The sequence below is a fragment of the Herpailurus yagouaroundi genome, unplaced genomic scaffold (genome assembly GCF_014898765.1).
Source record: "Herpailurus yagouaroundi ecotype Mexico unplaced genomic scaffold, PumYag 254, whole genome shotgun sequence".
Lineage (NCBI taxonomy): Eukaryota > Metazoa > Chordata > Mammalia > Carnivora > Felidae > Herpailurus > Herpailurus yagouaroundi.
Window position 1 is genome coordinate 2867306 of NW_024412471.1, and position 7323 is coordinate 2874628.

The window sequence follows — 7323 nt, forward strand, 5'->3', positions numbered from 1 at the left end:
TGACTTTATTCCCAGTCTCAGCATTTTCATACATCTTTGGGGAGTTAACCAAACTCCAGGCCTTTTGTTCCTAAGAGAACTGGCAAGGTTATGTTTGCCAATGGCAACATCCTTAAAAGTTAATAATCACTGATCACCAATAGATTTTTTACCTCGTTCCTTCTTTCTTTAGGGCAAACGAGCTTTTACCTGGGCATTCAGTCCAACCCCCAAAGACTGAATATCCTTCAAACACCTCCCTGAAAAGCACTGTAGGGGCACGTGGGTGGCTCAGTTGGCTGAGCGTCTGACTTCAACTCAGGTCATGATCTCATGGGTTGGTGAGTTCAAGCCCCACATCACTTCGGATCCTCTGTCCACCCCCCACCCCCCCACCTCTCCCATGCTCACGTTCTCTCTCTCAAAAATAAACATTTTAAAAAATAAAAAAAAAATTAAAGCACTTTAGCCATTTCCTTTTTTTTTTTTTTTTTTTTTTTACTTTATTTTTTAAATTTACATCCAAGTTAGCATATAGTGCAACAATGATTTCAGGAGTAGATTCCTTAGTGCCCCTTACCCATTTAGCCTCTCCCCCCTCCCACAACCCCTCCAGTAACCCTCTGTTTGTTCTCTATATTTAAGAGTCTTTTATGTTTTGTCTCCCTCCCTGTTTTTATATTATTTTTGCTTCCCTTCCCTTATGTTCATCTGTTTTGTCTCTTAAAGTCCTCATATGAGTGAAGTCATATTTGTCTTTCTCTGACTAATTTCACTTAGCATAATACCCTCTAGCTCCATCCACATAGTTGCAAATGGCAAAATTTCATTCTTTTTGATTGCCAAGTAGTAATACTCCATTGTGTATATGTACCACATCTTTTTTGTCCATTCATCCATCGATGGACATTTGGGCTCTTTCCATACTTTGGCTATTGTCAATAGTGCTGCTATGAACATTGGGGTGCATGTGCATGTGCATGTGCCCCTCTGAAACAACACCTGTATCCCTTGGATAAATGCCTAGTAGTGCAATTGCTGGGTTGTAAGGTAGTTCTATTTTTAGCTTTTTGAGGAACCTCCATACTGTTTTCCAGAGTGGCTGCACCAGTTTGCATTCCCACCAGCATTGCGAAAGAGATCCTCTCTCTCTGCATCCTCACCAACATCTGTTGTTGCCTGACTTGTTAATGTTAGCCATGCTGATAGGTGTGAGGTGGTATCTCATTATGGTTTTGATTTGTATTTCCCTGATGATGAGTGATGTTGAGCATTTTTTCATGTGTTGGTTGGCCATCTGGATGTCTTCTTTGGAGACGTGTCTATTCATGTCTTTTGCCTGTTTCTTCACTGGATTATTTGGTTTTTGGGTGTTGCATCTGATAGTTCTTTGGATAGTAAACCCTTTATCTGGTATGTCATTTGCAGATATCTTCTCCCATTCTGTCAGTTGCCTTTTAGTTTTGCTGATCGTTTACATTGCTGTGCAGAAGATTTTTATTTTGATGAGGTCCCACTAGTTCATTTTTGCTTTTGTTTCCCTTGCCTCTGGAGGTGTGTTGAGTAAGAAGTTGCTGCAGCCAAGGTCAAAGAGGTGTTTGCCTGCTTTCTCCTCTAGGATTTTGATGGCTTCCTGTCTTATGTTTAGGTCTTTCATCCATCTTGAGTTTATTTTTGTGTATGGTATAAAAAGGGGGTCCAAGTTCATTCTTCTGCATGTCGCTGTCCAGTTTTCCCAGCACCACTTGCTGAAGAGACTGTCTTTATTCCATTGGATATTCTTTCCTGCTTTGTCAAAGATTAGTTGGCCGTTTGTGGGTCCATTTCTGGGTTCTCTATTTTGTTCCATTGATCTGAGTGTCTGTTTTTGTGCTATAGCCATTTCCATTTTTATAGTAAGGTGAGGATTGTACCCCTCAATCTGAAAGTCTTTAACCTTGAAGTCATCAATTGTCTCAACTTTTCAAAGGATCTTAAGCTTCTGGAAAGGCCTTGGTTCTCACTGAAGCTGCATTTTCAGCAGCTCAACATGACTCAGGTAAATATGTGCATCTCCCAAAGTATGTATGAAGTCATTGGGCTTCAGGCCTGTGATGTGTACCACCCTGTAGGTGAGCAGGGCATAGCTGGTGACACTGGAGGGCACAACCAGGCCCATGTCTCCTGAGCTCCGGTACAGCTGACAGGACAGCTCACCATTTTCCACGTAGAACTGGCAAAGGGAATGGCAGAGAGGAGCCATTAAAGGAAGATCTTTTGGATTCCACCCACACAGGATGATTCTTCTGTCATAACAGTTGGTTTTGATTGTGTCAGTCACCTTTTGCAGTTGGTCTACTCCTTGACCAGAATAATCTGAATTCTTATCTTTGTATTTTCCACTGAAAGTTATAAACTGGGCCTAAGTCCCCTTCTTCTCTGTTGCAGAATACCGGCTGTCCAAGAGGTCTCAGGACCCATTTGAGTCCCAGATTTTCACTCCCTTGGAAGACAGTTCCCAAGCATTAGTGGATCCCTTGATAAACCACAGCAACTCCTCCAAAACACCCTTCTAGGATACAGGTTTGGTTGTCAGCAGAGGAAATTCATCCCATGGCCTGGAGTGCACCTGCATACCCAGCACCAGCAGCATGCTGGTACCTGTGTGGTCATCCTTCTGGAGCCCACAGTGCAGGATGTGCTCCATCTGCACCAAGTACTGCAGCACCCTGTTTGGTGGTGGCCAGAGATCCTGCCCCACTTCCACACAGGCGGGCTGAGACCTTGAGCGCTGCAGGTGGGAGCTGGGGGCCAGTGTGGTGCTGGCACAGCTGCAGGGCCCGGATGGGACCCCAGCGGGGGGCGGTGAGCAAGGTAGTGCGGGCCCTTCCACACCTCTTTTCCCACTGTGTCTGCCGTGACCTCTCTTAGCTATTTCTGTTTCAGACAACTAGACTGCAAAGACTCAGGGAGTGTTAGAGCTATTGAGAGTGGGACTGTGGGACTCCTTGACCCCATCACATGCTTAGAAAGAACAGAAAAACTATCACACATCAAAAGGTAGTAGGATAAAATTTGAAAGTGTTAATGGAGACCATTTGCCAGACCCAGGTGAACTCCAAGAGAACGATGGAGTCATTCAAAGTCATGAAGATCACAAGAGTTGCCTCAAGCCTGGAGAATAGCAATTGTCAAATTTTCAGAATGATGGAAATAATATATTTTAATATCTATAGAAGAGTGAGTTTTGTTTTGATCTTTTGCAAACCAGGAACAAATTGATATTAACTCGATGGTATGTGAGCACATAGAAAAGATGGTCACTGATAACACAAATGGGTTCACCAAGGTAAGCCACGTGACTAAATTAGCAAGTCAGAAGAATTGGCCTCAGAGAGCTGAGCCAGGGAGAAAAATTAGGCCCATGTGCTCTACAATGGTCATGGCCTAACTTGATTTTATTATTTTTTAATGCTTGTTTATTTTTGAGAGAGAGAGCATAGGATGGAGTGCAGAGAGAGGAAGAGAGAGGATCCCAAGCAGGCCCCGCACTGTCAGTGCAGAGCCTGATATGGGGCTCGATCTCATGAACTAAATTTAACATTTGATTATTCACATGACCTGAGCCAAAATCAAGAGTCAGAGGCTTAACCGGCTGAGCCAGTCAGGCACCCCAAGGATACTACCTTTATCAGGAGTTTATCACAAGGGCACCTGCACTACTTCAGCAGCTCCCTGCAACCCTCACCAATCTCCTACAAACGTACCTGGCACATCCCCTGATGCCTGCATACTAAATTCAGTTTCCTGGAACTCAGCTTTCACTCTTATTTCACTGAACCCAGATAAGTGCAGGGTGACTAAGGGCCATTATATGTCCCTAGTGAGCAGCTCCACCTCAGATACCAATAGTGATCCTCCCTCCACCTTTTCTTTAGATCTTTTTTTTTTTTTAAGTTTATTTATTTTGAGAGAGCAAGAGCGAGTAGGGGAGGGGCAAAGAGAGAGGGAGAGAAAGAATCCCAAGCAGGCTCCATTCTGTCAGTGCAAAGCCCCACACAGAGCTTGAACCCACGAACCACGAGACCATGCCCTGAGCAGATGGGTCCGACACTTAATAAATAGCCACCCAGGTGCCCCCAGCTTTGCCTTAGATCTTAATGTCAGTGTGGGCGGTGACTGGGCTCACCTTCTTGCTGACAGCTCCCAAGTGCTAAGAAGCCAAATTCTCCTCTTCTTTATCCCCTTCCCAATCTGGGCTCATCAGAGCACTCCGAGGAATTCTGAGAAGGCTCTCAGATCCTCTCAATCCCAGCTTCAAAAGCTCAGACTGAAGGTAGAACAAAAGGAGTGACAGTAGTTTTCATAGAACCGGAAAGAGAAGCGACAGAAGAGCTTGCATTTCCAGGAAGATTGTCCTTTCAGATAAAGCCTCCAAATAAAGTGGCCCTCATTTCATGAGCTGCAAGTGACTAGGGCAAGACAAATGGTACCTACATTTAGAGACTCCAGTATACCTGATCATAGGATACAATCCCAGTCCTCACTGGAGGGGTTATAGAATATAAAGACTGTACTCTTTATTACTTTCCTTAAAAAATAACAAATCCTGACATCTTAAAAACATCTGGCCCCAAAGATTCAAATCAGATTTCATGGGTCTTCACTGTATTACTTATAGCTGATTGTCTCCACCATCTGTGGTAGGGTGTGGATTGCCACTATTATTTTGTGTTTTGCTTGAGGCAAACAATGTGGGCCCTCAGGTATTTAAGCCAGTCTCAAATTCTTCATCTCCTAACACCCTAATAATAAAATCTGTCTCATCTTGTGGTTGAAAGCATTGTTATAGTCTACAGAAAAATCACCAAATTAATAATGGCAATGCATCTCATACTTGAGATCTCTTGTGTTTGGCAGTGTTTTAAAATTGCAAAATGCTTTTACATGCATTACTGTTCCACTTGATATGCATCAGTTTTTTGCCTTCTCCAATCACTGTGGACTAAATCTTTACTTTCTCGGGAGGGATTTCTCAGACCTTATCCTCTCAGCGTTCCTTCTCAATCCGATCTCCCCTGTCTTCCCAAGGATGTGGACATTGCCCTCAGCAACCCAATCTCCTTATGTGGTTAGCTTCTGTTTTGTTTTAATGGAGGGATGTTTGGTTAGGTCTTCCCCTCTCCAGTCTTCTCTCTTTCTCTACTGCAGTGTGAGCCAGCCCTTTGTCTTAGTTACTCTTGGGCACAGTCACCTACCATCAAGGCATGAGCAAGAAACCAAGCCATACTTATCAGAAAAAGGATCATTTTAATCAAGATGCTGTTGACAAGATGGCTTTTCTCACGAGGTCAGCCCAGGGCACAGAGGTGATCACATCTGTGGCTCTTGGGTCCACTTCTTCCTTATTGCCACATGGAGCTCAAAGTGGAGGTTGAGCAAAAGAAATTGGAGTGACAGTAGCTTTCATATTAATGAAACCTTCCGGTTGGAAGGAGACACAACAGTTTTACCATTATTCTTTTTTCTATCCCACATATTTGTCAATTACTAATGCTTTTGTGAGGTATTACTTCAGGGTTTGGCCATGAGAATTTGCCTTGCAGACCTTCTTAATACATGGAGCTTAATTGACCAAGGGCCCCCGTTGCTAGGCTTTAAAATGGTCTCTGAGGCCACACCTCCCATGCACTGCTCCCTGCCAATAGCTGGGCGCAGTGGGGATGCTAAGACAGCCCCATTCCTTGGGCAACACAGGACTCTTTGTTGGCTGACTTTGGCTCATTGACTCCGTGATGAATTTATAAATCGTGGCTGAGTCTTGGGCCCCTCCCCCCAGCCTTCTCTCCTTTTCTCTTGTATTCAGATTTGCTTTGTGGCCTGAAGGCCTTGCCATCCTCCCTGAGTATGTTCCTATTTTCTTTCACACAGGTGTTTTCCCTAATAAAGCCCTTGCACATTTAATCCTAGTCAGCATTTGCTTCCTGGAGAATCTAGAATAGGCAGAGCTGGCATCCTGTCAGCCTCTTCCATCTCTGTGTGCTGTGTGCACTTTGAGCTCTGTTTTGTTTCAGATGTAACTGTACTGTTACTTCTCTCTCCTCACCCTGCCTCAGAGCCACAGGAGAGTCTGTTATTAGTAGCACATTTATTATGCCCATAAACACATAAGATGCTGTGTTGATCACCCTTAATTAGTCACCAGGCATACATCCGTGAGCACAGGACATTCAGAGAGAGAACAAAACCAGTAAATCAGAACAAAGTGAAGGTATTTCCATCCTTATGAGTCACACAAATGGGAAGGTTTACAGGTTTGGCAGCCATTTGGTTTCCAGACTGAGTGGGGATAAGGCTAGCAGTTGCCACTGCTCTAATCAATCTTAGTGATTGAGTGAAATCAGGCTCTGAATGCTGGACGGGGAGAGCCACTGGAGTGTCATGGATGAGTAAAGGAGAGCCTCTGCCTTCAGGAAGTCCTCACACCAGTGGTAACATGACTTCAAAAACCAAGGAAGCGCTGTAAGCATAGTGACAAAAATTGTCTAGGGTACAGTGAGGGCACAAAGGCAGATGGGGTCATTTCTTAGGAAAATAGGAAATATTTCAGAAAGGGGCTAAGTTTGAAAGCTGCAGGGTTCTCTTGACGCGTTCCATATTGGCGCCACAGTTTATTCGGCATGGTTGAAGCATGAGGTGCAATGTGTTGATGGGCAAAGGGGGAGCCATTGCAAACTATAAGGACTTTGCGCTTGAGAACTCTGTGCAATGGAAAGCTTAAAGGTGCAGGGTGGGAAGAAGTGAGACAGTCGCCTGGGACTGGGACAACTATGAGGCACAACAAATTCCAGAGTTCTCCTGAGTATCACACCAACCTACTGTCAACGAGACTCTGCCTGAAATGTTTCTTGGTTTCCTCCCTTTGCTTTCCTGCTTCCCTCGCTCTATTCCAGATGCTCAGGGAGGACTGTCTTAATAAATCACGTGCATGTAAATCCTCACCTCAGGGTCTGCTTTTACTAAACCTGCCCTCAGACACCCCCAATTCCTGACATGTTCATCTGATTCACAAGTGCTCTAACTGAAAGTAAGAGCCCCCATATCTAGGCCTAAAGAGGAACTGTTGGTCAGAGTTCATGGCAATCCTGACCTGGAGTTAGGTTTCTCCTTAGCATTAGGTTCTAGACCTGTGCTGTCGTAGGTCTTCCACGTGCTCCATAGCTGCATCTGATGGCCTCGTTGGAAGCTGTTGTCACCCGGAGGACTTGAGAGTGTGTACTGGAGGGAAGTCAGTCCAGAAATAGATGAAGAGGGCAGGGTTTCAAGACCTGGAGCATCAGATGTCTTAAGTGTCCTTACCTCTGA

The 7323-nt window shown here is 44.6% G+C and overlaps 1 pseudogene; it reads right to left on the bottom strand.

Moving 5' to 3' along the window:
• Window positions 1-1786: 1786 nt before the first annotated feature.
• Window positions 1787-3734, bottom strand: LOC121021001 (thymidylate synthase-like; annotated as a pseudogene).
• Window positions 3735-7323: the final 3589 nt, after the last annotated feature.